At 36.5% G+C, this 5,743-nt stretch overlaps 1 long non-coding RNA gene across 1 annotated transcript in view; it reads left to right on the top strand.

Annotated features, from left to right (window-relative positions):
* The first annotated feature begins 2,235 nt into the window (after positions 1 to 2,235).
* Positions 2,236 to 5,743, top strand: part of LOC106724934 — a 21,457-nt gene continuing 17,949 nt past the window's right edge. The window contains exons 1-2 of the long non-coding RNA XR_001360758.1: positions 2,236 to 2,253; positions 3,808 to 3,813. This is a non-coding gene — a long non-coding RNA (uncharacterized LOC106724934). The remainder of the gene's footprint in view (positions 2,254 to 3,807; positions 3,814 to 5,743) is intronic.

Below are 5,743 nucleotides of genomic sequence, written 5' to 3'. Positions count from 1 at the left end.
ACATTCCCCTGAGCCTCTTTGTCAATAATCTTCTGCTCCCGCCCTGGATCTGGCAACATTTTATCAATTTTCTATCTTTCTAGTTTTGCCACATCTAGAATATCACACATGTAGACTAATTCAGTATATAGTCTTTCATGTCGGGCTCCTTCGGCTTTACATAATACTTCTCAGATTCATCCGTGCTGTTTATCTGTAGTTCATTTTTTTAAAGCGTTCATTAATATTCCATGGTATTAATATACTATAATTCATTTTTTTCATTTTTGCATTCATTAGTTAGTTGATAGACACTGGTTATTTCAACTGTTTGTCTATCATGCATAAAAATGCTATAATATTTGCATACTATTTTTGGTATGGACATATGTTTTAATTCCTCTTGGGTAAATGCCTAGCATGGTAAATATACGATTAACTTTCACCAATGTAGGAGTATTTCAGTTGCTCCAAATTCTTGCCAGCAGTTAGTATTGTCTTAGTAGTCTTCTTATTTTAACGTTCTAATGGGTTTGTGGTGCTATCTAGTTGAGATTTAAATTTGTATTTTACCAACTAGTAATAATACTGGCTATCTTTTATGATACTGTGGGGCCACAGAAAATATAACTTTCTTACCACCTTCTAAGTTCTTGTAACTTAGCTAATAATCAAATTTTACAGAAACCGATTAATGGGGAAAAAAAGGTTCAATGTTTATTTCACAGGCGCACATTTGGGGATGCCAGGAGAATGAGACCCGAAGAGGTACTGGGACACTCTCTTCCTCCTGGGAGCAGGCAGGCGCCATTCTCTTCCTCTCTTCCCCTCTTCTTTGCCCAGTGCCTTACCTCTGCCTTTCTCTCTCTGAAGCTCCAAGGGCCCTTCTTTTGCTTCTGTCATTTGCTCCCTGAGCTTATGCAACCCAGCTGGCTCACTTCTACCACCTCTGTAACTTTCTAAATAAACATTTTATAATTTGAAAAACAAAAACAAACAAACAAAAAAGCAAAGAGGTATTGGGTGGTTAAGGTTTATATGCCCTTCTGGAGCCAAAGGGAAAAAGGGGTTGTGGTTTGGGATTTCAGAGGGCAGAAAGGCAATTCACATGGAGATTAAAAAGCAAATGTTTAGCTTTGGGGTGACCAGGCCAGTAGGGGAGGGCAGTTGGGGGCAATCGGGCCAGCAGGGGAGCAGTTAGGCATCAATCAGGCTGGCAGGGGAGTGGTTAGGGGGTGATCAGTCTGGCAGGCAGGCGGGCAGTTGGGAGCCAGCAATCCAGGATTGTGAGAGGGATGTCCGACTGCTCGTTTAGGCCTGATCCCACAGGGATAGCCCTCCTATTGAGTTTAAAATGGTATCTCATTGTGGTTTTGATATTAAATTCTCTAATAATTTTTGTAATGTTGAGGATAGATTGATTTTTATAAAACTATTGTGTGTTAATAATAGCCAATCTTCCAATCCATATGCACTTTATATCTTTTCAATTTTTTAATTCTTTTTAAGATCTCAGGAATTTTTCATAATTTTCTGATTGCAGTTATTGAACATATTTTGTTAAGTCCATCTCTGAGTTACTCATGGTTCTTAATGTTATTTTTTTTTACATATAATTTGCCATTTGTTTATTATTAGGATATGGGGATACAGTTGCCCTTTCCATGTTTAACTTGCATTCTTTCACTTGCTTAACATACTAATATTTTTTTTCTTAGATTCCTTACTATGTTTTATAGCAATTATTGTCATCTGTGAATAAGTGTTTTACTTCTATCTTTGCAATCTTGAGTTTTATTTATTTTTCTTGTCCTATTGTACTCCAAATTTAATCAAGTACTCCAAATGGTGAATGAAAGTGGTAAGAGTAGACATTCTTGCCTTATTCCTGACCTTAGAGAGAAAGCATTATTAATTTGTTCACCATTTATTTTGTTATATTTTTGTTGATACCCTTCATTAGTCTGAAAATATTTATTTGTGTACTTAGTTTCCTGAGGATTATTTTTTAATCATTAAGTAATGGTAAATTTTGCCAAATGCTTGATTTTTGCATCTATTGTTTTTACCTTTACACTAATAATCTACGGTAATAATTGGTTGACTTTCTGGGATAAAACCTAATTGATCATGATATGTATTACACTTGTAAATATATATATCTATATTTGATTATGAAAATTGTATTAACAATATTTGTACCTGTATTCATAAGGTCTGCAATTTCTTTTTCTTGCAACATCTTTGTCTGATTTTAGAATAAGGATGTTGCTGGTCTCATAAAATTAATTTTGAAGTATTCTCATTTCTGTTTTCTGGAAGATTTTGTGTAGAATTACTATTATTCTCATTTACATTTGTAAATTTAATCAGTATAGCCAATTTAGCCTGGTGTTATTTTCTTTGTAATAAGGTCTATAACAAGAAATTTAATTTTATGAATATATATAGGGCTAGTGAAATTATTTGCTTCTCTTTAGATAATTTTAATAATATATATTTTGTCTTGGCTAGTGTGGCTCAGTTGGTTGGAGTGCTGTCCCATACACCAAAAGGTCTCAGGTTTGATTCTCAGCCAGGGCACATACCCAAGTTGTGGGTTTGATCCCCAGTCATGGTGTGTACAGGTGGCAAATGATTGATGTTTAAAATAATAGTAATAATTTATGTTTATGTTTTAGAATGAATTTCTATCGCATGTAAATTATCAAATTTATTGTATAAAATTTTTGTACATTCATCTTGTGAAATTTTACAAGCTCTGTAGTAATTTCTGTCTTCCTTCTTGATATTTTGTTGTACCTCTCTCTCTGGCTTTCTCTTTCATTTTTATTTATCTATTAGAGGCCCGGTGCACAAAATTCATGCATGGACAGGGTCCCTAGGCTTGGCCAGCGATGAGGGCTGATCAGGTTCCCCACCTTCCCACCTCCTTCTTCCCTCACTCCCTCAGTGCCCCGCTGCTCCTGCTGGTCTCCTGCCATGTTCTGCACCGCCCCCTGGTGGTCAGCGCACATCACAGTGAACAATCGAACTCCTGGTCTCCCAGTCGAACTCCCAAGGGGACAATTTGCATTTTAGCCTTTTATTATATAGGATGTGGCTAGAGGCTTATCAATTTCATTGGTTTTCTAACATAGCCCTTTGTTTCATTGTTTTTTGTTCTATTTTGTTTTCAGTTGTGTTAATTTCTACAGTTATCCTTATTGTTTCCTTCCCTTTGCTTATTTTTATTTAATATGCTCTTTTTTTTCTTCAGTGCATAAGATGGAAGCTCAGATCCTTATTCTTTTAAATAGTTTTCTTTTCTTCTTCTTTTTAAAAAAATATAACCACTGTATTATGGGCTGAAATACCCCTGCAAATTTCGTATTTTGAAGTCTTAAACCCCAAGGCTTCAGAATGTGACTGTGTTTTGAGTGGGGCATTTAAGGTGCTTATTAAGATAAAATGAAATCATATGTTGAGCCCTAATCCAATATGAATAATATAACTAGTGTTCTTGTAAGAAGATGAAGATGAAGTTAAAACACAGATATTGTGATATTGTGATTTATAATAACAGTAATATATGTTTGGTCTTCACCCCTGTTCCAGGTATAGAGCCCCTAAAATTCTTGGGATTTGATGTGATAAGAGCAATAAAATTGTCTAGGGCAGCCAACCATGTGATTAGAGGGTTGGAACTTTTGGTCCCAAGCCTTTGACTTCCAGGGGGGTGGGGGGAGGTTGGAGATTGAGTTCAATCATCAATGGCCAATGATTTTATCCATCATTTATGCAATGAAGCCTCTATAAAAATCTAAAAGCCAGGTGGTGTTTAGAGAGTTTTTGGTTGGTGAACATTCAGGGAGAGTGGTACAGCCAGAGAGGCATGGAAGCTCTGTACTCTTTCCTTAGACATTACCCTATGAATCTCTTTCATCTGGTTGTTTCTAAGTTGGATCCTTTATAATAAACCGGTAATCTAATAAGTAAACTATTTCCCTGAGTGCTGTGAGCTGATCTAGCAAATTAATCAAAGATGTGAGGGTTGTTGAAAGCTGCAATCTATAGCCAGTCTGTCAGAATCACACATGGCAACCTGGACTTGCAATTGCAGTCTTAAAGGTGGGGGTGGGTGGGCAGTCTTGTAGGGCTGAGCCCTTAACTTGTGGGACCTGACACTATCTCCAGGCAGTGTCAAATTCAGGTAAATTGTAGGACACCTAGTTGGTGTCCAATAATTGCTTACTGGAGTGGAAAAAACATACATTGTAATTGGTATCAGAATCATAGACATGCACCGAGGGAAGTTTATGTGAACATGAAGATGGCCACCCACATGTCATAGAGACTGACCTCAAAAGAAACCAACGCTGCTGACCCCTTGATCTCATACTTCTAGCTTCCAGAACTGTGAGAAAATATGTAGCTGTTGTTTCAGCCACCCAGTCTGTGGTAATTAAGGCAACCCTAGCAAACATTGCTTGAATTGAATCTGTTACATTTTGACATAGTATATTTTCATTTTAATTTAAAATACTTAATTTTATTTTAAAATTTCTTCTTTGACTCATGGTGTGCTTTGTTTACAAGTGTGTTATACAATTGCCATGTAATTATAGATTGTCATACCTTGCTTTAATTGATTTTAAGGTCTTTTGTTGTTTCTTTGTTTTGATGGGATCAAGAAACATACATTATATGCCTTACTTTTTTGCTCACAATATGGCTTATTTTTGTCAATATTCCATGTTCACTTGTTAATAATGTGTAGTCTGCTATTGTGTGTCTAGTGTTCTAAAATATCAGTTAGGTCAAATCAGTTGACATATTGTACAAGTTTTCTGCATTATTACTTGATTTTTGACTACATGTTCTACCAATTACCGGGAAAGGAGTGTTGAAATCTCAAACTATACTTGTTAATGTGCTAGTTCTCTCAGTTTTTGCTTTATGTTTTTTTCTATTCTGATATTATGTGAATGCACATATAGGATTATGTCTCCTTGATGAATTGACCCTTTTTACATTTTAATAAGTCCTTCTTTACTTTTGTTAATATTTTTTACTTGAAGCTTCTCTATTATTACAGACTTTTCAGCATTTTTATTTATTTGTATCATGTGGTATATCTTTCCCAACCTGTTATTTTTATATTTAAATCATGTCTTTGTATACAATTTGTATAAATGTTTTATGTAGCCTTGTCTCACTTTTATATGCAATCTAAAAATTTCTGTATTATATTTGGAATATTTAAACTATTTTCATTTAATGCTATTGTGCTGGGGTCCAACCCCAGCAGGTCCAGGGGTCCCCAAAGGTGTGGACGGAGTCGGCGAAGAAGGAATGACATGGAGGCAGTGTTCAGTTGATCAGCATAGCAAGGTTCTCCCACCAGATTCTGTCACCAGGTTCTAGTCAGGTTCTCTTGCCATGTTCTATCCAGGTTCTGTCTCTAGGTTCTTCAGCCAGGTTCTCTCGCTAGGTTCTGTTTCTAGGTTCTGTGTCTAGGTTCTGTAGCCAGGTTCTCCAGCCAAGTTCTGTAGCCAGGTTCTGTCCAGGATCTTTTGCCATGTTCTCTCCCTAGGTTCTCTCTCTAGGTTCTGTAGTCAGGTTCTATTCAGGTTCTCCAGCCAGGTTCTGTGTCCATGTTCTCTTGCTAGGTTCTCCAGCCAGGTTCTAGCCCGGATCTCCAGTCAGGTTCTCTTGCCATGTTTTCTTGCTAGGTTCTGTCTCTAGGTTCTGTGTCCTGTTGTCTTGTTACATCTGTATTTAT

Source organism: Myotis brandtii, unplaced genomic scaffold (assembly GCF_000412655.1).
Source record: "Myotis brandtii unplaced genomic scaffold, ASM41265v1 scaffold125, whole genome shotgun sequence".
NCBI lineage: Eukaryota > Metazoa > Chordata > Mammalia > Chiroptera > Vespertilionidae > Myotis > Myotis brandtii.
The sequence above is the reverse complement of the archived record's forward strand: the minus strand, read 5'-3'. Positions and strand labels throughout refer to the sequence as shown.